The sequence below is a fragment of the Coptis chinensis genome, chromosome 9, assembly GCF_015680905.1.
Source record: "Coptis chinensis isolate HL-2020 chromosome 9, ASM1568090v1, whole genome shotgun sequence".
NCBI classification, from domain to species: domain Eukaryota; kingdom Viridiplantae; phylum Streptophyta; class Magnoliopsida; order Ranunculales; family Ranunculaceae; genus Coptis; species Coptis chinensis.
In genome coordinates, this window is record NC_141464.1 from 9,574,930 (window position 1) to 9,596,824 (window position 21,895).

The 21,895-nt window shown below is 41.7% G+C and overlaps 1 long non-coding RNA gene across 1 annotated transcript; it reads right to left on the minus strand.

Moving 5' to 3' along the window:
- Positions 1-256: 256 nt before the first annotated feature.
- On the minus strand, positions 257-750 carry LOC147474714 (uncharacterized). The gene is made up of 2 exons (XR_015209113.1): positions 641-750; positions 257-551 (listed from the first exon to the last, which is right to left on the minus strand). It is a non-coding gene; the product is annotated as an uncharacterized LOC147474714 (long non-coding RNA).
- Positions 751-21,895: the final 21,145 nt, after the last annotated feature.

Below are 21,895 nucleotides of genomic sequence, written 5' to 3' on the forward strand. Positions count from 1 at the left end.
TTTATGCCAAACGATGCGGCTGGGTCGTTTGGAATTTTTTTCAAAATTCGTTTTGTTTTTACAACACTTTCATATTCATCAAATTCCACTTTTCTATTCAAACATCAAATATCAAACACTCTCATTCATCAAATTCCACTTTTCCATTCAAACATCAGATATCAAACACTTTCATTCATCAAATTCATCCATACATAAAATTCCATTCAAACATTAAACCCTAAACTGAAACAAATTACATTCAAACATTAAACCCTAAACCCTAAACATTAAATTCCATTCAAACATTCATGCAAACATCATATCCATCAATTCATTCGAAGTTAACAAAATTACAAACCCTAAACTGAAACAAATTACATCCATCAAACTAAATTACAAAGTTACAAACCCTAAACTGAAACAAATCAACTATAGCGCCCACCAATGTACTTGCACCTAGTCAAGTTGTACGCCTGTTCGAAGGAGGACCTTGCTTCCTCTGGCATATCATTCCCAGCCAATTGCAGACCTCTCTTTAGCAAAAGACTGGTTTCATCGATGACGTCGTTCTGTCGAAAAAAGAAAAATCAAGATAAGTTACCAATCGAATGCAAAAATCACGCTTAGAGAAAACTCAATTAAAAATCACAATACTTACAATCGGTGAACAGTTAGGCAGTGTCTCCAGGGAGGGATGAATAGGAAGAAGCTCAGGGTTCACCAAAACTACATGAGAATTTCTCGCATACCAAGTCATGTAATTTTGATGACACTCCCATGGATAAGACGAAATAGGTCCTCGGTTGCGAGTTGGATCACGTGATTCTCGCCCGCGACTCTAGTAAAGTGGCCCAATATTGGTCCAGCTCACCTCATACCCGCGTCCTGCCACAGTTCTTGTTCTCCAATTTGGCATTGGAGGATCTTTAGGTACAAGTTGCACGTGACCCAACTGACGCACCACCCTTTGCGGCAACAAAAGCTCGACAATGTTGAAAAACATAGCAATCCCTCAAAAATGCAATGTCATCGATCGGGTTTGTATCTCCGATATTTTTGTAGGGATGCCAAACAACCTGAAACAAAATCAAATGTGTCATTAACAACTCTAATGATCAATTACTAAAAATAAATATAAACAAACTTAAATACCAAATTGTCATTGAATTTAATACTTACATTGAACTCATTCAAATCATCAATTATCGCCGATAAAACTGCAATGCATATGTTGTGTCGTAATAGTGTGGAGCGGCTCGGATGTATCTATGAGCACGCGGTGAGAGCGAGATATAGTTGAAGTTTGGGACTGTCATGAATACCGAAAAATACTCATAGATCCATGCCTAGATATACACAAATAGTTAACATATTGATAGAGTAATAAAATTAACATTAAAAAAAAAAAATAAACTAAACTCTAAAATACTCAAGTTTTACGTAGAAGAGTCATATAGCCCGTAACCCCTTTCACCTTCGCACATGTGGCCCCGACCTCTATATAAAAATGCCAAAATTGCTGCACCCCATGCATACTCTTCTATCTCATCAATTTCAACAACGGCCTCGGATAACATATAGGCACTCCAGTCCCGGACTTGTCAAGAAAAAAAGCACATCCAAAGAAAAGCGAATAAAAGCTCTAACGGTCACATTTGAACATCCCGAAACTTCGAGGCCTTCTCTACCACCACATTCCCAAAGCGTCACATATAGGGCTATTATGAACCTTGTTCGCAAAATGCTTCCGGATGAATTCTAGCCTTACTTTTGAAGTGAACTTGCTAGCTTCCATCTCCTCCCTAATCAAATCAATAGGGAGCCCCCCGGACCAAGATGTAAGAGATTTATCGATTGTTGTAAGTTCAACTCATTTGTCCCCTTGCACCGCTCTTCCTCTAATCAGACTCCACAGATTTGGACAACATCGTCCAAAGTCACGATCATCTCCCAACCGGCATATGGAAGGTGTTGGTCTCCGGATGCCATCTCTCCACAAACGCGAGATCAATGGTGGATCCATATGCTCGTGATAACCTTCCACGAGATCAAACAACCCAATCCTTCTCAACCGCACGGCAAATCTTGGAGACCTTTCACATTCATTTTGAAATTCCATTGGGATAACTTCGCTAAGTGTGAAACACACTTCAACGCCCAGCGATCCTCCCCAAAACAACCGAAAGCACGCATTAGATATATATGAACGAAACAAAAGATTTTGTAAAAGAAAATCAAAGTACACAAGAAAAACAAAATATTACCCTTCTCTCCCAAACATCATCGAAATGACATGCACCGCATAGTCATACAACAACTCTGACTCATACGGGCCTCCCCCATACACACCTCTTTGAAACTCCAAATCATCATTGGATTTTCTTACGAAATCCAATACCGAAGGTGCTTCTTCCACTGGTGGTACGTCTTCTACCACATATTCTTCAACATCATCATCCTGCTCATCCTCCTCCTCACTCTCTTCCTCACTCTCCTCACTCTCCTCTTCTACTATATTCTTCCCTTTGTCTAAACCTACATCTAAACCTACATTAGTATCACTATCTACACTATCTACACTATCTTCACTAAACGAATCAACCTCAGGAACCTCTTTTTCCAAATGGTCCCCTCTACGCGCTGATGTCGTTAAGCCGTCTGCCCTATGTCTTTTTCTTCCAACTGCATCACCGCTAGAGGAACCGCCACCAAACAATTTATTAACACCCTTGAATGTAGTTTTCGCTACATTCTTCACATTCTTTGATTGAGGACCCATCGCTACAAAGAAAAATAAAATAAGTATTAGTAAACCATATTTAAATAAACAATGTATAAAGAAAACCACTAGAAAAAGGGATCATCCCAAATGTAAAAACTAATATACTTATAAGCTTGCTATGATAACTCCAAGTATATATGAAGAAATAGAATGAAGTTACACTATCCAAATTCTATCGAATTTTTTGGGCGAGTTTCCTTTGTTTAGTCAACATTTCAGTATACTTAAACTGTCATAACACGGAAATCAATAATGACATCCTTCCAACAACCATATGTACATAACACCCTATAAAATATTCAACCCACAATACAATTTCTGTCCCTCATCAAGCATAGGGAAACCACCCAAAAAACCACCTTGATTGTACATTCAAGAAATTTGATAACCAAAGAAAAAAGCTTCTCACCTATAATGCTTTACCGCGCAGTTTGTTCCCCAGATCCGGACCTTAAGCAAGTACTGTAAAAGCTGCATGTAATCAAGGTCATTACTCATTAGTCAAGACTCAAGAACATAAGCAATATAAAAGGTGAGTAAATGTAATGTACAGAGACACTAATCATAAAATGGTAAAAGTATCTTCTCTTATAACATCAAGCCCTAAAGGAAAATACTAGGTATGAAAGATGAGCACTATGAAAGTTTAGCAACAAGATGTAAAGCAACTCATTTTTTAATTTTCAAACGGGGATCTAAATCACATGTTTGGGGGTATCACCATGCTACCCCCTCTAAGGGGTAGCATCGCTAGTATTTCTCTAAGCGTATTATTACTAAAATGGAGAACTTTATAGAATGTAAAATAATCTCTAACAAAAGTAGCTTCAAGTCTTCAAATTTTATGCAAATTAAATGTAGTCCAAGTCATATTGCGGCTTATGCTTTAATATGACTCCTCATGTCATTTACTTTCGATCATACTATAGACCAACTTAATAGCATCCTAGATAGTAAAACAACAACCCCAAGTCCGGATGATACCCAAACATGGCTAAGCAAGCAACTGCGATCACCCATCAAACTACATGTTTAGATGGTCTTCAAACTCACAAGTTTTTAAAGAAAAGAACTTATTCATGCTACTTTACAAAGCAATATTCAACATGTTAGTAACTCACTAGTCATACACAAATCAATAGTTTCAAATGAAGACGTTGAAAGTCGATCTTTAGCAGTCGGAGACTCTTGTCGGATGATTTTCCGACTTGGGTATCAACCGGAGAACGAAAGCTTCTAGAATCTTCTATTAAGGACATTGAGGTCAATGCTGTAGTTGCTATGGATGGAACAGGTACACATAGGACCATTAGTGAAGCACTTGCATTTGCTTCTTTGGTAGGGGGTGGTGGCAAAACAGTAATTCATGTAACTGCTGGGACTTATAATGAAAACAATATTATGGAGATCCAGAATCGTATAGCATTCAAAACCTCGCTCTTATTTTTCTATTTCTTCTTCTTTCATAATTGCTTTGATTTTTCATTCGTCGAGAGAAGAAAAACAAAATTAATCTTTCAATTTAGCTTTCTAATTCCTTATTCCTACTTTCAAATCAGTAAGTCATTATTTGTCATTACCTTATTGTTCAGATGAAGACAGACCCAACTCTAAAGTATATCAAAACCGATACAACCTTACAAAGACATGAGGATAGACAACAAGTAAGCCAAAACGTCAAATGCCTAATCATGCATATTTAAAAGTAAAACAGATTCCTAGTGGTATAAATGATGATCTCTATCAATCATCCTTAAACAGTTCACGGTGTTCTATCATTCTTTACTTGAAACATAGGAAGGGGCAATAAAACCCAGCTAAAAACAGATTTCGAGAGAATTCATTTTTCCAAACTATCCAACTGTCTATTGAATATTTGTTTTCCCAAATGGCCTTCAAAGTTCTAGCACACGAAAAAATATGATGCCTTGATATACCTCGACCTTGTCCAACTCCCCTCCCTCCACATTATACATCATAGAAACATCAACTGCTTTCTTGTTCAATCAGTATTCTAATTAAACTGAATCGGTGACACCACATAGTCCCACATCAACTGTTCTACACATACATTATACAATATTTTAATTACTTATGTAAAACAGCTAATAAAGTTCGGGAATTGAAATAGGATAAAAGGGGGAATGTGTACCTGAATCAGGATGAAGAAGATTGAAACGCAAATCAAAGGGGACGTTTGCAAAACGAAGGTAGATATAAACAGGTAAAGATGAAGGGCAAGCTGTTGGCAATCCAAAACACGGCTTTCTTGCTACTAGAACAAACCCTTCCTCATAGTCGAAGGTTCAATTGGATTGTTTCAATTTCGCGATTGGATTGCTTCAATTCGGATTTGGATTTTTTTGGTTAGGTTTCGTGATAATTGGTCGAAGGGTTTTGGCGAGAGAGATGACCGAAGGAATAGGTTTTTCCGGTTTGCGATTTGGTGGGGGGGTGTACTGGGCTTTCTTGTTTGGACTTTGTTGTTTGGGCTGGGCTGGAGGCTACCTGATCTAATTTCAGTGGCGCCCAATACAACACCCTTTGTTAATTGCTAACTAACGCATTTAATAACGGTTAAACTCAAAACTAATCACAAGTAAATAATAATCTATATGGCTTGTGAGGGGTGATATTCTCAGTGTAGAATATCAGCATAGTGGAAATACCACACCGACCTCTGACACAATTTGCCAAACTACCTTCAGAACGACCTATATCATCAGCTCATGTCCACGAGCTGATAGATCACTCTAGAACAGATTGACTCGCACATCACCATGCAGATCGTTCTAGATCGTGACTCAACCTATCTTCTAGAAACAATCATTACCAAAGCTGCACTTACGCAAACCACTGCTGCAAGTTACTAACCACTACAACTAATCCCCATCATTACATCATTCCTACCAACACCATTCTCATACTCCTCAATCTCAACCATACATTTGTGTTTATCCTTATACGTGTTGAATTGAGATTCACCTTCACCACCTATAAATACCATACATATGAACTACGCTAGTCCTAATTTTTCTCTCCCCCAGAATCGAGAGATAGATACGTAGGCAGTTTGCTCAAAGAACAAACTCAGTCTGTCTAATAATTAATCCCCTTTTCCCTTCCTAATCTCGTCTGTGAAGGCTCGATTTATTGAGAAACCACTTAACCAATCCCAAAACTAAAAGGTAAATTCTCAAGCCCACGAAGTATGGCAAGCCTCGAAGCTCAAATCCAGAGTCTTGCAGGTCAAATAGGGACAATGAACGATCACATTACCCTACTTAGGCAGGAGAATGTTGCTTTGCGTGCGCAAGTGGACACGCAAAATCCACTAGGTGCCTTAGCAGAGGACGACATCAACGAGGTTAATCAACAGATTAACGAACTGTCACAAAGGATCGACCAAAGTGCAGTTAAGAAAGACGCCACCTAGATCGTTCAAAAGATGCTAAAGACGTACTGTGCATCCCTGTTCGCTGCTGAGGTACTTAGTAGAGCTTCTCCTCTAGATTTCGTCCAACCATATTTCCCAATGTATGATGGCAGCACGTGTCCTGGTCAGCACGTAGCTCGCTACATTCAAAGCCTTGCACTCTATAGTGCACCAGAGTTCGATCATCTTCATTGTTGTCTGTTTTCTGCCAGTCTCAAAGATGGCACGCTCGATTGGTTCTTTTCACTTGAGCCAGACTTGATAAAGACTTTCGAGCAACTCACCGATCTGTTTGCTAGTCAGTACGTCCACAATAGATTATAGATGTAAAAAAGTTGATCTCGATTCGCTCTTCTAGTTCTCATTTGGCGAGGATGAAACCATTTGCCAATTCCTAGGTCGGTTCAAAGCCGAACTGTTATGCATGGAGAGCGGTCTTAAACAGTCCTTTGCCACATTGACATTCTCCAACGCCTGTCAAGTGCGCAACACAGAGCTCTCCAGGTCACTAATGAAAGAACGTCAAGAAACGTTGTCCGAATTATATGCTCGGGTTGACAAGTACATTAAGTTGCAAGAAGGCCTGGAATGTCAAGGCCTAGCAGACAAACAAGAAGTGGCAGCGATCTCCGACAACGACCCACCCGCAAGAAAACGGCCTAGACCGCAAGAACAGAAGTCTGGGAACAGAACAAACAACAACCGTGAGTTCGCTGTTCTCACACGATCTCCCAGTTACATACTAGACAAGATCAAGCGAGCTGCATATTACCGACCTGATGTATGACAGCCAGCAGATTGACCTGACAAGCCTTACTGTGCATTCCACCGAGCAAAATGTCACGAGACCGATACGTGCTGGGGGCTCAAGCATTACATTCAAGACCTCATCGAAGCAGGCTATATCAAGCAATACACCAACATCGCTGATGGCGATCTGCGCCATAAACTCATGGATCGCAGGGTGCGAAGTAGATCTCCACCTCACCATGATCGCCACAGTGCCCAAGCTCGCTCCCGTAGTAGAGGACGTCCTAGAGACCGTTCTCGCCATGAGCGGAGTCAACACTCGTCAGATCGGGATAATGACAGAACCATTTATATGATCACTTTTCCAGATGATTCCATTACATCTTCCAGAGAAAAAAGACGGCACGTAGGCGCCCTTCAAGAAGTTTACCACTTTTCATCATAGGCCACACCTGCCCCACGCAATTCAGGTCGCAGTTCAGGTGACATCACTTTCACAGAGGCCGACCTCAACAAGGTTTGCCTCTCGCACAACGATGCATTAGTAGTCCATGTCAAAATCAGCGACTGGATAGTCAAGCGTGTTCTGATAGATCCTGGTAGTTCATGTGACATTTTGTTCTACCATACCATTCAAGAAATGAACTTGCCCAAGTCGGTCTTCATAGACCCAATAGCTCCTCTCTATGGGTTCAACAGCTCCAGAGCTAACCCAATTGGCGACATCATACTCCCAGTCTCTGTGGGATCTAGAGAGGACAAAGTCAGCTTCAATACGCATTTTAGCGTTCTGGACAACAAGTCCTCCTACAACGCCATACTAGGACGGCGTTGGATTCACTAAATGCAAGCCATACCATCCACACTGCATCAAGTACTCCACTTTCCAGGCCCTAGGGGCATGATGGAGCTTCGAAGCAATCAACTAGAGGCTTATCATTGCAATCAAATCCTCTCAGCGAACAAGACCGTTGACTCACCTATCAGCACAAGGAACGAGCCCACCAGCTACACAATTGCCAAAGACTTGGTCGCTGAGGTCAGGGCTAAAACACCAAAACAAAACGCAGGGGGCTCCAGCAAGAAAGTCTATTCGTCTGTCAAGACCAGAGGTCACTTCAGTAGTTGTTGCTCCACCAGTCAAGACCCCAGAGGTCACTTCAGCAGTTGTTGCTCCACCAGTCCAGACCCCCGAGGTCACTTCAGCAGTTGTTGTTCCACTCGTCAGGACCCCAGAGGTCATTCCAGCAGTTGTTGCTCCACTCGTCTGGACCCCAGCGGTTGCCCCATCATGTGTTATACAACCGATACAACTTCATGAGATCATTCTAGCCCCTGTTGTCATGACCATAGAGGTTACACCAGCCCCTGTTCTCATAACCACAGAGGTTGCTCCAGGTCCTGTGGCCACCCCCACTATTCCTCAGATCGACAAAACATCTCCAGGAATCAGTCCCCCAGAGGATGCTCAATCACCACAAGCCAAAGTACAAGCTGAAGAACGACATCGAGTGAACTTAGGAACCGAAGACGATCCCAAATTCGTCTATGTAGGGGCTAACCATGACCCTATACTCAAGGCCCAGCTTGTAAACTTTTAATCCATGAATAAAGATGTTTTCGCTTGGTCGTATATCGATGTCCCGGGTATAGATCATAATGTTGCCTGTCATAGACTAAATGTAAACTCTAATGCTAAACCAGTTCGACAGCGACCTAGGAGATTATCACTGAGATTTCAAAAAGCAATCAATGATGAAGTCGACAAACTCAAGCAAATCGGTTTCATCAGAAAGGTCGAATACCCAGACTGGATCGCTAACATAATAGCAGTTCCAAAAAAGAATGGCACAGTCCGCCTCTGCGTTGACTTTACCAATGTCAACCAAGAAACACCTAAGGATAGCTTCTTTTTGCCTAGAATTGACCGACTTGTGGACCAGACCTATGGCCACGAGCTCCTGTCATTTATGGATGCATACAGTGAATACAACCAGATCCCACTCGCTGAAGAAAACTAAGAGAAAATGTCATTCATAACCGAACAGGGAATTTACTGCTACAACATCCTCCCGTTCGGCTTTAAGAACGCTGGAGCGACTTATCAACGGTTGGTCACTGATAAGTGCTCAAAAGTAATGATTTATAACCCCAATTATGTGTATATTAATTAGTCTCCATTTTATATTTAAATATTCTAATATGATGCAATTTGAGTTTTTGCAGGTCAAAGAACTTAAATATGAAATATGGAGGGAAAAGAAGTTAAACAAGTCAAAAAGGAGTCACTGGGAATTACAGCTAAAGGCCTAGGGCAAAAATGTCATATTTGTCTCCATAAATGCCAAGCTTAATGGGACTCTAAAAGAGGATAATAATTGAGTTAGAAGAGTCTTCAATCTGATCTCAAAGCCTTAATTTCGACTTCAGAGGAGGAGAAGATCAACATGGAAAAGAAGTCAGAGTTTCACAAGAATTAGGAAACTGAAAGCTGTCAGAAGCTGCAGCTTGAGAAATCGCCTGCAGAACAAAGTGGGCCACGTCCAACTTTGGTCCAACTGAATTCAACTCTGTAAGGATTGCTTCTAGAAAGATTACAGAGAGTTTGATACCAAATAAACATAGGATTCGGATCTCTATCCAGATGAGCATGTAAGCCAATATATAAGGCACAAAAACCTCAGTTTACATCATCTAGGAAATTGAGTGTTTGCATCTTAGATCTAGAATTAAGAGAGAAGAAAGTTCAGACCTTTTCACCATTAATAGCTATAAAGATTATTCCTTTTCATATTGTGTTCATAGCATAGTATGAGAGGCTAATCTCCCTTCTCTTGGGAGGGGAGATGAAACTTTTTTTGTATGTTTTAGTTTAGTTCTTCTTCTATCATGTTTTAGTTTAAATCCCTCATTGAGTTTCTTCTTATTCGTCCATTGATCTAACGCTCCTGTGGAGGTTAGGAGATCTTAGGGTAATTCATGATTGTATAGAGCCAAATACCACAAACCCTAGATTCTTTTCTTCTAGTTTTTAGTGTTCTAGTGTGATGATTGGATTCTTTATGGCACCTCAATTAGTTGTATGGTTAATGCCACATGTGGATTTTCCATGGCACCTAGAGTTGTATATTGAATGCCACTTAAAACACAATTTGGTTAGATAGAAGATATCATTGGAGATTGAAGAAGTATTTGATGGAAAGATAGAAAGCACGTTGAAAGCCACATATTATCATCATGGTTATGAGCACAAGGTTTGTAGGTATGGTGAGTTTCTATTGGTGATTTATATTAAGCATGCTAGGTAGATCTATTAGACTAATTCTATGATTTTGGTGGATTCATCTCTCCCAAGATATTCTCTCTCTTGATTCATATTCATATATTTAATTTAGTTTAGTTTATGCATAGTTTAAATCTCAAATAAAATCAATTATATATTCATCATTACTTAGCCACATCTTTTACTTTCATCCATTAGAGTAATTTAGATTAGGAATTTCTATTATCATCACTTAGTTATTTAGAGTATGATTGATACCTTGCTAGCCACTATACTAATCAATATATATTAGGCTAAGTAAGATTTGCAAAAGATACGTAACACAAACAACGACATAAATAATAACGTGTTGCGTGCATTTTCAGTCACTGACATGTTCCAAGACATGTTAGGGGATACCATGGAAGTCTATATCGACGACATGGTCGTCAAGAGCAAGAAAGAAGGTGACCACCTCACTCACCTGGAGCAAGCATTCTCCAAGTTACGCCGAACTCGAATAAAGCTGAATCCAGAAAAGTGCCTTTTTGGAGCGTCCTTAGGGAGGTTTTGGGGTACCAAGTATCACAGAGGGGGATCGAGGCTAACCCAAACCAAATACGGGCGTTCTTGGACATGCCTGATCCACAGACAAAGAAGCAAATACAGAAGCTATCAGGAATGGTTGCAGCACTCAATTGATTCATATCTAGGGCGTCCGACAAATGCCGACCATTCCTACAACTTCTTAAAAAAGGTGAACAATTATCGTAGAACGACTAGTGCCACCAAGCGTTCTCCACCTTCAAAGAATACCTGACAACACCTCCCGTCCTAGCAAAACCAACAGATGGGGAAACGCTCGGGATTTATCTAGCAAGATCAGGCTTTGTTATCAGTTCGGTTCTCTTCAAGGAGGACAACAACTTAGAGAAACCGATCTACTTTACAAGTAAGATGCTAACTCCGATTGAAAAGAACTACTCTTACATTGAAAGAGCAGTAATTGAAAGAGCAGTACTCGCATTGTTATATTCTGCAAGGAAGTTTAAACCTTACTTTCAAGCGCATCCAATTAAAGTACTCACCGACCTTCCACTGAAGAAAATCCTTCACAAGGAGAACAAGACAACTTGCATGGCAGTATGGGCTAAAGAACTCGGGGAACACCACATTGAGTTCATCCCACACACCTCTCAGAAAGGGCAGGTTGTTGCAAATTTCCTAGCAGACTTCCCTGTCGACGACCTAAATTGGGAACCAGAAACAAATATCCCATCCACAAAGAAAAATGAAAAGATCGTTTGGTCTCTCTTTATGGACGGATCTAGCAACCCCAGAGGAAGTGGAATCGGAGTTGTTTTAGTGTCCCTAGATGGAGAAATGATGGAGAAATCAGTTCACATCGACTTTGTAACCTCCAACAACGAGGCAGAGTACGAGGCATTAATCATAGGGCTTAGAATGGCACTACAACTCGGTGTACAAGAGCTTCAAGTCTTTAGTGACTCGCAACTGGTTGTTCGCCAAATTGCTAAAGAGCACACTACCCATGAAGGTAATCTTTCTAAATACCTTCAAGTTGTTTATCAGTTACTTCCTTCTTTCAAGAAAGCCACAATACACCATTTTTTGCGTGACGAAAATCGTCACGCAGACAGTTTAGCTTACTTGGCTACCCAAACACCGAACTGTGCCCCTAGGCAGTTACTCATTGAAGTAATTGACCGACCTGCTTACCAAGCTGAACACATCTTAAAATCAGTGACCTATGCCCACTCTCTGAGGATCAGATGAGTCAAACATGGATGCAGCCTATCATAGAGTACATCTAACATGGTACACTCCCAGAAGAGCGTGCCAAAGCCAGACAAATTCCATACCAGGCATGTTGTTACTGCTTGGCCAATGACAAATTATTCTGCAAATCTGCTGGCGGCCCTCACTTGAGGTGCATAAGCCCAGAACAAGGTCAGTTGATTTTTGCCGAAATTCATGAGGGCGAATGCGGCAACCACGCTGGAGGTCGCTCTTTGGCTCACAAAGCGATCTCCCAGGGGTACTTTTGGCCAAGAATGCAAGTCGATGCCAAAAAGTATGTGCTCAAGTGCATCAAATGCCAGACCTTTAGCCACAACATCATCCAGCCAGCTTGCGAGTTAATCAACATTGCTAGCCCTTGGCCATTTCATATGTGGGGCTTGGACATCATGGGACCATTCATCCCACAAAAGAGTACTGGTTTTCGGTTCATCTTAGCTGTAACTGATTACTTCACCAAGTGGGTCGAAGCAATTCCTTTAGCACATGTTAAGGACTCATAAGTCAGAAACTTTATCTGTACTCACATAATCACTAGATTTGGCTTGCCACACACTCTGGTGATGGACAATGACTCCCAATTTAAGGGCAAAATAGTCAAGGAGTTTCTGGCCAAGTGGAAGATCGTTCATGCATTTTTCACCCCTCAGTACGCTCAAAATAATGGCCAAGCAGAAGCTAGTAACAAAGCAATCTTGGAGAATTTGAAGAAAAAGATTGAAAAGAACAAGAGCTAATGGCTAAATCAGTTAGAAAACATTCTGTGGGCTCATCGCACCACAGCTCACTCTAGCACAGGCGAATCACCATTTTCCTTATGCTATGGCACAGATCGGTGATTCCCACCGAATTGACTATCACTATGACTCGGTCAGAACTCATCGAGTTTGTACACAATGACTCCGTTCTAGCTCAAGAGGTCGACTTACTGGAAGAGCATCGCGACCTGGCAGCCATCAGAGTGACATCTTACCATTAGACATTAAAGAAGTCCTACAACAAGCGAGTTCATCCACGATCTTTTCAACCGGGGGACCTAGTTCTGAAAAAGACTCAAGATGACTCCAAGCTAGCACCAACATGGGAAGGACCGTACATAGTGGAATGAGTCGTTGGCAATGGAGCATACTGGATCAAGACTCAGGAGGGGAAACTATTGCCATGCCCTTGGAACACTTATTTATTAAAGAAATTTTATCAATAAAAATGCATTGTTGTAGATTCCATATTTTTTACTTACTGCAAATTCAGGTATAGTCTAATTATGTTTATAATTACAACCTACTCCATTCAAATTCACCAACAAGACATGACATTCACACCGCAATCAGCATCAATATACGCAAACTTCCAGCACTCTCATGAGTTTCAACGCTCTTAGTGAGCAATACACTTTAATATGCTAACACGCTCTCCGTGAGCAGCACACTCTCTTAAGCTTACAGGCTCCATAGCCTTTCCAATTCTCACTAGTTGAGGACCTATACTTCTAGGATCAACTCAGTGAGAACGCTCTCAGTGAGCAATACGCTTTCATAAACTAACACGCTCTCTTGAGCTTACAGGCTCCATAGCCTCTCCAATTCCCACTAGTTAAGGACCTATACTTCTAGGATTAACTCAGGGAGAACGCTCTCAGTGAGCAATATGCTTTCATAAGCTCATACGCTCTCTGCGAGCAGCATGCTCTTTTTAGCTCATAGGCTCCACAACCTCTCCAATTCTCCTCAGTGATTACTTATAACTTTTGGAACAGCTCAGACAGAATGCTTTCAGCGAGCCCTACGCTATATTAAGCTAGCACACTCATCTGAGCTACCAGGCTTATCAGCCTATACAGTTCTTACTAGTGGGCAACCCACAGTTGAGAACATTATCTACGAGCAGAACACTTCCCTAAGCTAAGTCTCAAGCTTTGTAATCATTATATGCCATATTCATTATGAGCAACACAATAAATATAAGCAATCAGGCATAAATAAACAACATGCATTTCATAAACCTCCATCAATTAAACTGCTTGAAGAGACTCACGAAACCAATTCATTAATCCACCGATTTGCTGGGTCTACCGAGGAAATCCATATCAGTATAGTTATAATTTTTGCAAATATCAAATTGCCACTTTCGTGGAAACCAGTTTGTTCTGTATCGATACCAAAAGGGCGAACTGCTCAGGCGAGCCTGAGAAACTAGTTCTATTGTTTAACTTTCTCACAGAGAGGAGAACTAACAAAAAGCCAAAAAAATTTCATAACTTACAAAGACAAGTCCAGCAATCATCGTCCAGCATCAGTAACAACATGTTTATCAGTCGGTGTGGTGTTGGTAGAAGGGATATTACTCGCATCACGTGCTACGACAAGTGCAGCAGTATCCTCAGCCTCACAATTTTGCTTTTCTAGTAGTTCAACGTATAGTTCCGCCAGCACAGCATGATCTTCACAAACTCGATCATATTCTCTTTGTTATTTTCATGCCAATATTTGACATTGCTTGGCGTACTCAGTCACGGACGCCATCTTTTCATGCATGTCCATCATTGAACTAACCAGTACAGTTTTCTCCTCCAGCGCGTCTTGATGTTTTTTCCTCAGGGTCTTCATCTTCTTCTTATCAGCTTCCCAGGCAGTATGCATCCTAACCAGCTCAGCCGCACCACCATCGACATTATCAGGACATTGCATAGCTCGCTTTAACTTATTGTACCCCACTAGAAACTGCAAAGAGAACGCCAATGTTAATAGTCGTCATTCACACCACAAGAAATTAGTACAAGTAAAAAGCTCACCAAACAACATGCCAAGTTTGTGGTATTCAGGGTCATTTCCAAAGTTTCATCTTCCAGCTCAACTTCATCACCATCTAGCACCATTCCTTCCAAGAGGCAGTGTAGGAACCGTTATTTCAGAATGAATATTTCTACAAATTGTGAAAACCACGCGTAGTGGAATTAGTGGTTCTCATGATTTTGGATAGGAAAACATACCTGTAAATTCGGTTGAGATAACTCTGAGAATCCAATAGCTATGAATCCGAATCAACAAATCAACCCCTTGATCTTCTGTTGTATTCCTTTCAATAGATTGGACGTTGTGTGGGCAACGATTTACCAACCCCTTTTTCTCACAAAGCTAGATCCAATTTTGGATCTATCTTTCCTTGCCTCTCTTTTCAATCCAGAAAAATTAATAGTGAATAGTTAATTTCGGCCAAGAGAGAAGGGATCTATTTATAGGCTACAACAGGGACCATGAGAAGAAATTGGGGTTGGGCATCCCGACGGGCTTGGGCCTCCCATGTTCGCCCAGAACACACAGCTTAAGTCCGTCAACAAATGATTTATTCCACTAAAGGCCATTGTTGCACTACCGCCCTAATCCCAAATTACGTGTCAGTGTTTATGGGCTCCATATTATATGCTCGTTGATCTCCCCGTGTTTAAGATATTGAATGTCCATTGATTAAGTCAAGTTACTGACAACAACATTAATTAACTTCTTATATCCTTGAGTAGTACCACTCAACCTCATTGTCATGCCGGAATAAATCCACCTGTAGTGTTTACATGACAATCTTTTTGAGCTCCTCAAGGGGACATCATCAACCCGACTTTCTGCGGGTCACGGATTCCTTCTATAATCAACAACACACCTTACATACAATGTCATTACCCAATCTATCGAGTTTGTTGATTCACAAATGAATCTCACTCATTGATAATTTAAAGCAATGTACAATGCACGTAAGTGCCCGTTATTATATCCGGATTAAGAGGACAAGCATCCATAATAACAGAGGTGTTTGTTCTCTTATATAGTCAATATAAAGAGAAACAACCTCACTTGGTCCTGTTCAATACACACAAAGTGTACTAGTGTAATCCTATAGTCAAGATAGACTAATACCAGATTATACTACAACCGTACCAATGGTTTGTCAAAATCTATCTAGGTTGTGAACGATTACTTATACTTTATAAGGTACTGATGATATGATCTTTTGTGTGTTCACACCATATCATCTACAACATAAAGTATTAGACACATGCATATAACTAATAACATATATAATATGCATAATATTTGCCCATATGATTTTCATTTAAAATATAAAGAATTAGAGTTAATAAAAAAGTAATGCTTTTAGTATATAACCCTATCAGGCAGGTCGCTATAGAGGCCGAATGGAAGCTGCAATCAGAACGCTTGACCATGCGCTTCTTCCCCGTCTTCCCAACGTAGAAGAAGTTGCTCCCCACATCACCAGAACGCTAGGACGAACTGCCAGCCGTAGCATTGTGACCTCGCCCCAGGTTGCCATGTTCCTCCTAGTTCAGGTTGTTACCCCCTCCCCGACTGGGAGGCCTGAACACGATACGACCAGGTCGCCTGCGCCCCTCCACCTTGGCACGTTTACCTTTCTTTAAACCAGAACCAACAACTTTGCACTTACCACGGTTCCCATGAGGATGGGGTCTAAACTCCATCTCCTCCATCACAAGGGGAGAGGTTTCCCTCGTCCCCTCATCACCATCAGCAGCATCTCCACATTGCCTGGCCATACTCGAGTCTACAAACGAAACCAAAGATCACTAAACTAACACAAGAGCAAAGAATTCTTATTCAATGGAAAACTAAGTAAGGAAGAACACGTACCTAAGTTGATCAGTAGAGGTAAGAGCGCAAGAACTTTGGAGCAAAGCAGCTTGGAGATGAAGGAGAGCAAATACCCTTGAGCTTCTACTAACAGTTCTACTTATGCTCAAGTAACGTCCCTTCCTAAGGCACGTCATAATTATATCGAGACGCCAAACGTCAAGCCACTTGGTAGCCATCATTTCATATCTCCCAACCGCCCATATTCCTACATGTGCCACGCACGTACTGTAGCCCATGCTGCTCTAAAACTTAGAACGCTTCATGCGTCCTAAAGATACATGCGACCTACAATGCTAAAGACGAATAACAAACATGACGTGTAAACAAGCTCACATGTCACTTAGCCTCCCTCACTTTTACTACAGGTTGCAACAACAACCATGCATTTACAAACGTAATAAGATATATCATATGCTAAGGATCAAGTAATTGATCAAAACGAAGTGACATGCATTCAATACAAGCAAAAGAGCGAACCGTCAGCCAAAGTTAAGCCCTAGTTCATAGACTAACCGAGCTGCTGAGTCTACTCAGCAAATCCAGCTCGCTTAACTACTGGTTATCACTTCCCGAACTCTCAAGAACAATCCGGAGGTCCAGGTCGTCCAAGTACCATACAAACAAAAATTACTACTTAAAGCGAACTGCCCGGGTTATCCCAGGAAACCAGCTCTATTGTTTCCAGCCAAAGGCCACACAACAACATAAACATACACTAACATTCCTAAACAACTTGATTCAGACTTTCTGTGATGAGATCATCCAACACTTGAGAGGAGCTAGGTTCGCCGGAGGTCGCCATAACCAAATCAGTAATGGTCATGTCCAGATCGCCCAAAGCCTGCGGCTGGTCAGTCGGTGCATCAGTAGCGGGAGGAACCACGACCTCAGGAACATTACTAGCATCTTCGAGCATGTCGCTCCCACGACCACCCAAAGCCCCGTGTTCATGCTCCTCTCTGAGAGCTTTACACTCCGCTTTACACTCCAGAGTCTTGTAAGCAGCAGTAGCATCTTGAGCGACCTCCTTACAGCGCTGGGCGTACCTCGTCACCCTGACAACCTCTACATGTGCAGCAATAAGTTTCTCCTCAGCAGTTTGCAACCTTAGCTTGTTTTCTTCGAACTCGGTATCTCTCTGAAGCTTAGCCAAGAAAAGGTCATCATGTTTTTTCTGCAACGCGTCGAAGTCCTTACGCTCAATGGCATACACCTCCTGGACATTGCGCAGCTCGTCCTGCAGCTTGGTAACCGACTCCTTCTTCGACTCAGCGAACTGGGCAATCTCCTTAAGCTTTTGATAACCACTGACAAGCTACACACACAACAATACAACAACACTTGATATTTCACACACACATGTAGAAGTACTATGCAAAATCTAAAGAGTTTCACTTACCAGACAGTGAGCCATATACATTCGCCTAATGTTATCAGCAAGGCCTCTAGAGTCCAGTTCCTGACGGTTGCCATCCAGAGCTATGTGATCAAGGAGACTAGACGAAACCTTACTCGACTTGAAACTGACATCAGTTCATTTCACAGTTCTCTGCACCCCCTGGTCATCAAGAAACACCACTTGGCCCTCTAACTCATCATCAGCCATAACAGACTTCCCACTCACCTTACTAGGAGCCTTAGGCTTTGCCGCCGAGCTAGGCTTTGGATACACCAGTGGTAGACTCAAAGCGACCTCAAAGGTCTCCAGATCTAAGCCACGCAGGTCGGGCGCAACCCTCGACCTGGAGCCGTGAGGGGCCTTACCACCAACTTGCCCAACCCCGGCCACTCCTCCAGCACCCGAGCTATCCCTAAGCAAGTGACTTACAGCCTTGGCAACCTTCGTAGCTCCCTGCTCGGTCACATCAGCCTTCCTCTTCAGCGAGCTGCCTTGCTTGCGAACCTTGAAGACCACTTCTTCTAGCTCAAGAGGAGAGCTACTGGACCCACCAGCCCCTGAGGCACCAGCGCCTCCGATGGGTCGCTTCGAACTAGTACGACCTTGGTCCCGGTCTTCCCTTGTCACCAGATCACTCTTACGTCTCTCCATCGCCGCTTTACTATTTTGACCCCGAGCCCTTCTCTTTTGAATTTTCCCCTTCTCCCTAACCTTGGCACCTCCTCGCTCCACAAAGAAGTGTGTAACCTCTGGTAGAAAAGCCTGTTTCTGAGCTCGAGTTAGTCCAAAAAAATTCTCGATCACCTTCCGATCAGTTCTCCCCTTTATATGAAGCTTTGCAAAGACAACAAAAGACAGATCAGTTAACATATCAATAATCCACACATCAAAACAACAGACTAGCGCACTCTGACCCACCATCAAAGTTGCAAACCCTAGTTTGCAAACTACATCCTCTAGTACAGACATTTCTAACTAACAGCAACGACCTCCTCTCCCACGACTCATTGCTTACATCGTCAATCACGCTAGATCTTCCCATTCATGTTTGCAAGCTAAAGTTTAGAGAGCCAGATTGTTTTACTGAGAAATACTCAATAATATCATCGACCTCTATGCGGTATTCACCAATCGAATTCAGTAAATCAAACACCTTAAACAACCGCCATGTGTTACCTACGAACTGACAGGGCACTTTGCCACAAAAGTTCAAGAATGTACAAGTCAGCCTTGAGAACGGTATCGTCATATGAGCTTTCAACTGCCCCTCACATACTATAACCCTGTAGTTTGGTGGGGTGTAACTATCACTAAGGACCTGTACGTCCTGTCCTGGTTCGTGGATCTCTAGATCGCTTACGGTTATCCCATAAGTCTTTCTCAGATAGGGGAACGCCCTCAACGCATGTTTGTCAACATTCCTGGGCGGCAGCCCACTAGAAGACGATCTCTCATTGCGACCTAAAGTGCTAGTTACAGCAACCACAGATGCGGAGTGTGCCTCATCTTCTCCACCCCTAACCTCATCCTCATCACCAGTTTCACTCTCACAACTAACTAACTCTTCTTTCTCTTCCTCCGTGTCATCCCAACCAAGAGAAACTTCGCGAATCTCATTAGATCGCATATCGTCTGAGTCAGACATCTTTCTCTTGTCACTCACACCTCCAACGATAAACAACAAGACGCACGACCTAACAACTCAACAACAAAAAGCAAGAACGAAGCATAGAGTGGAAGACAACAATGGTAGAAAACTAACCTGAAGGTTCTTGATGTAGTGAGTTTTTCTGGAAAGAGAAGCAAGAAATGGCGATTCATATAGCCATCGTTGGTTTTGTATAACCACCCCTCCAGTTCCCAAAGCGTTATGATTACACCCTAGCCCTAGCCGCACACGACTTCCAAAAAGCTGTCTTGTCTTTTCAAATCCCAAAAAAATGGGGCACCACATTTTCTCTTCAACTGCTCAGATTTGCTCATGTGCCATCCACATGCTAGCTATAACCGCACACCGGTTCGTCAGATAACACGGATCGACCTCTGTAGTTCATTGGGTATTTCCATTTACATCGGTTCGTCTCTTCAGTCATGCTTAACACGCACTACTGTGTTCTCTCAGTAGGTCGCTTCAATGAACTACACGACCTACTGAGAGGGGGTTGTGTGAGGGAGTGATATTCTCAGTCTAGAATATCAAGCACGTGCTCAGCATAGTGGAAATACCATACCGACCTCTGACACAGTTTGTTGAACTACCTTCAGAACGACCTATATCATCAGCTCACGTCCACGAGCTGATAGATCGCTCTAGAACATATCGACTCGCACATCACCATGCAGATCGTTCTAGATCGTGACTCAGCCTATCTTCTAGAAGCAATCATTACCAAAGATGCACTTACACAAACCACTGCCGCAAGTTACTAACCACTACAACTAATCCCCATCATTACATCATTCCTACCAACACCATTCTCATACTCCTTCTCAATCTCAACCATACATTTGTGTTTACCCTTACATGTGTTGAATTGAGATTCACCTTCACCACCTATAAATACCATACATATGAACTACGCCAGACCTGATTCTTCTCTCCCCCAGAATCGAGAGATAGATACGTAGGCAGTTCTCTTAAAGAATGAACTCGGTCTGTCCAATAATTAATCCCCCTTTCCCCTCCTAATCTCGTATGTGAAGGAATACTAAAATGCTCCTTTACATGACTTTAGATATTAAGGTTAAAAAAAATGTATAATAAACCTTTTAATAATGCTTCGTTTAGACCAAATATGTGAATAAATCGGAAGAATCAACACCATTTCTTTTGCTTTGTAGGTTTAAGAGCTTAAATCGCAATATTTCCAAAAATCCAATATTTTCAGGATTGAAAACAATATTTCAAATTTAGCATAACGGTCTCTCAAATCTCGTGCAATCGTTACAAATTCAATCTTCAGTACATTCAAATACTTTACATCTTGCATAAAAAAAAACAAAACATTACATCTATGGCAACAGAGTGTTGCCATTCACAATGGAAATAATGACATCGTGATTCGTAGCTCATAGCTCACCTATAAATTAAAATGAGACTCAGAACCATGTTAGCTTGATTTTGATTCATAATTATAATCAAATACATATGCATCTTCAGTTACTTGGAGAGAGGTCAATTTCACAGAGGACATTACTTTTGAGTTTTAATATAACTAGGACTTTTGGTGGCAAGCCTATGTGTGGACCCTTATAAATGGTCCACATGGCATTATTTGATCTTCATATTTTGTGGCCTCGTTGGACCAATTGTGGGCAGTAAGACATCCAGCTCGATGGAATGCTCAGCAACACAGCATCTATGTGGACCAGCTGGGCATGTTCTCTAGACATGGCACCTGGATTGGACCCTTTATATCTACAGGCTTAGCCTGGATTCATAACCAGGGCCAAGCCTCAATGTGAGCCCGAATCAGCTGAAAAACAGGGCCTAACAGGGTCCTACAAAATCATGATATCATGACTCTATTCAGTGTACCTGAAAACCAGGGGATATCTGTTGATATGAATAGATATGAATTACTTACAGATTCTTTAGGTTTTCTGATTCATATATATATTGGAGAGTCATCATAACATAACTACATTAATTGGAAGTTCTATACTCTGTAGACTCCAGAGACTTGATCCCCTTGGATATGTAGGCATCCACCGAACTAAAAAGTCGTGCAGTCTCAAAAATCCAAACAAACCATCCCATTGCTATCATTCTCATTTTATGCGTAATTATGTGGATTTGGGA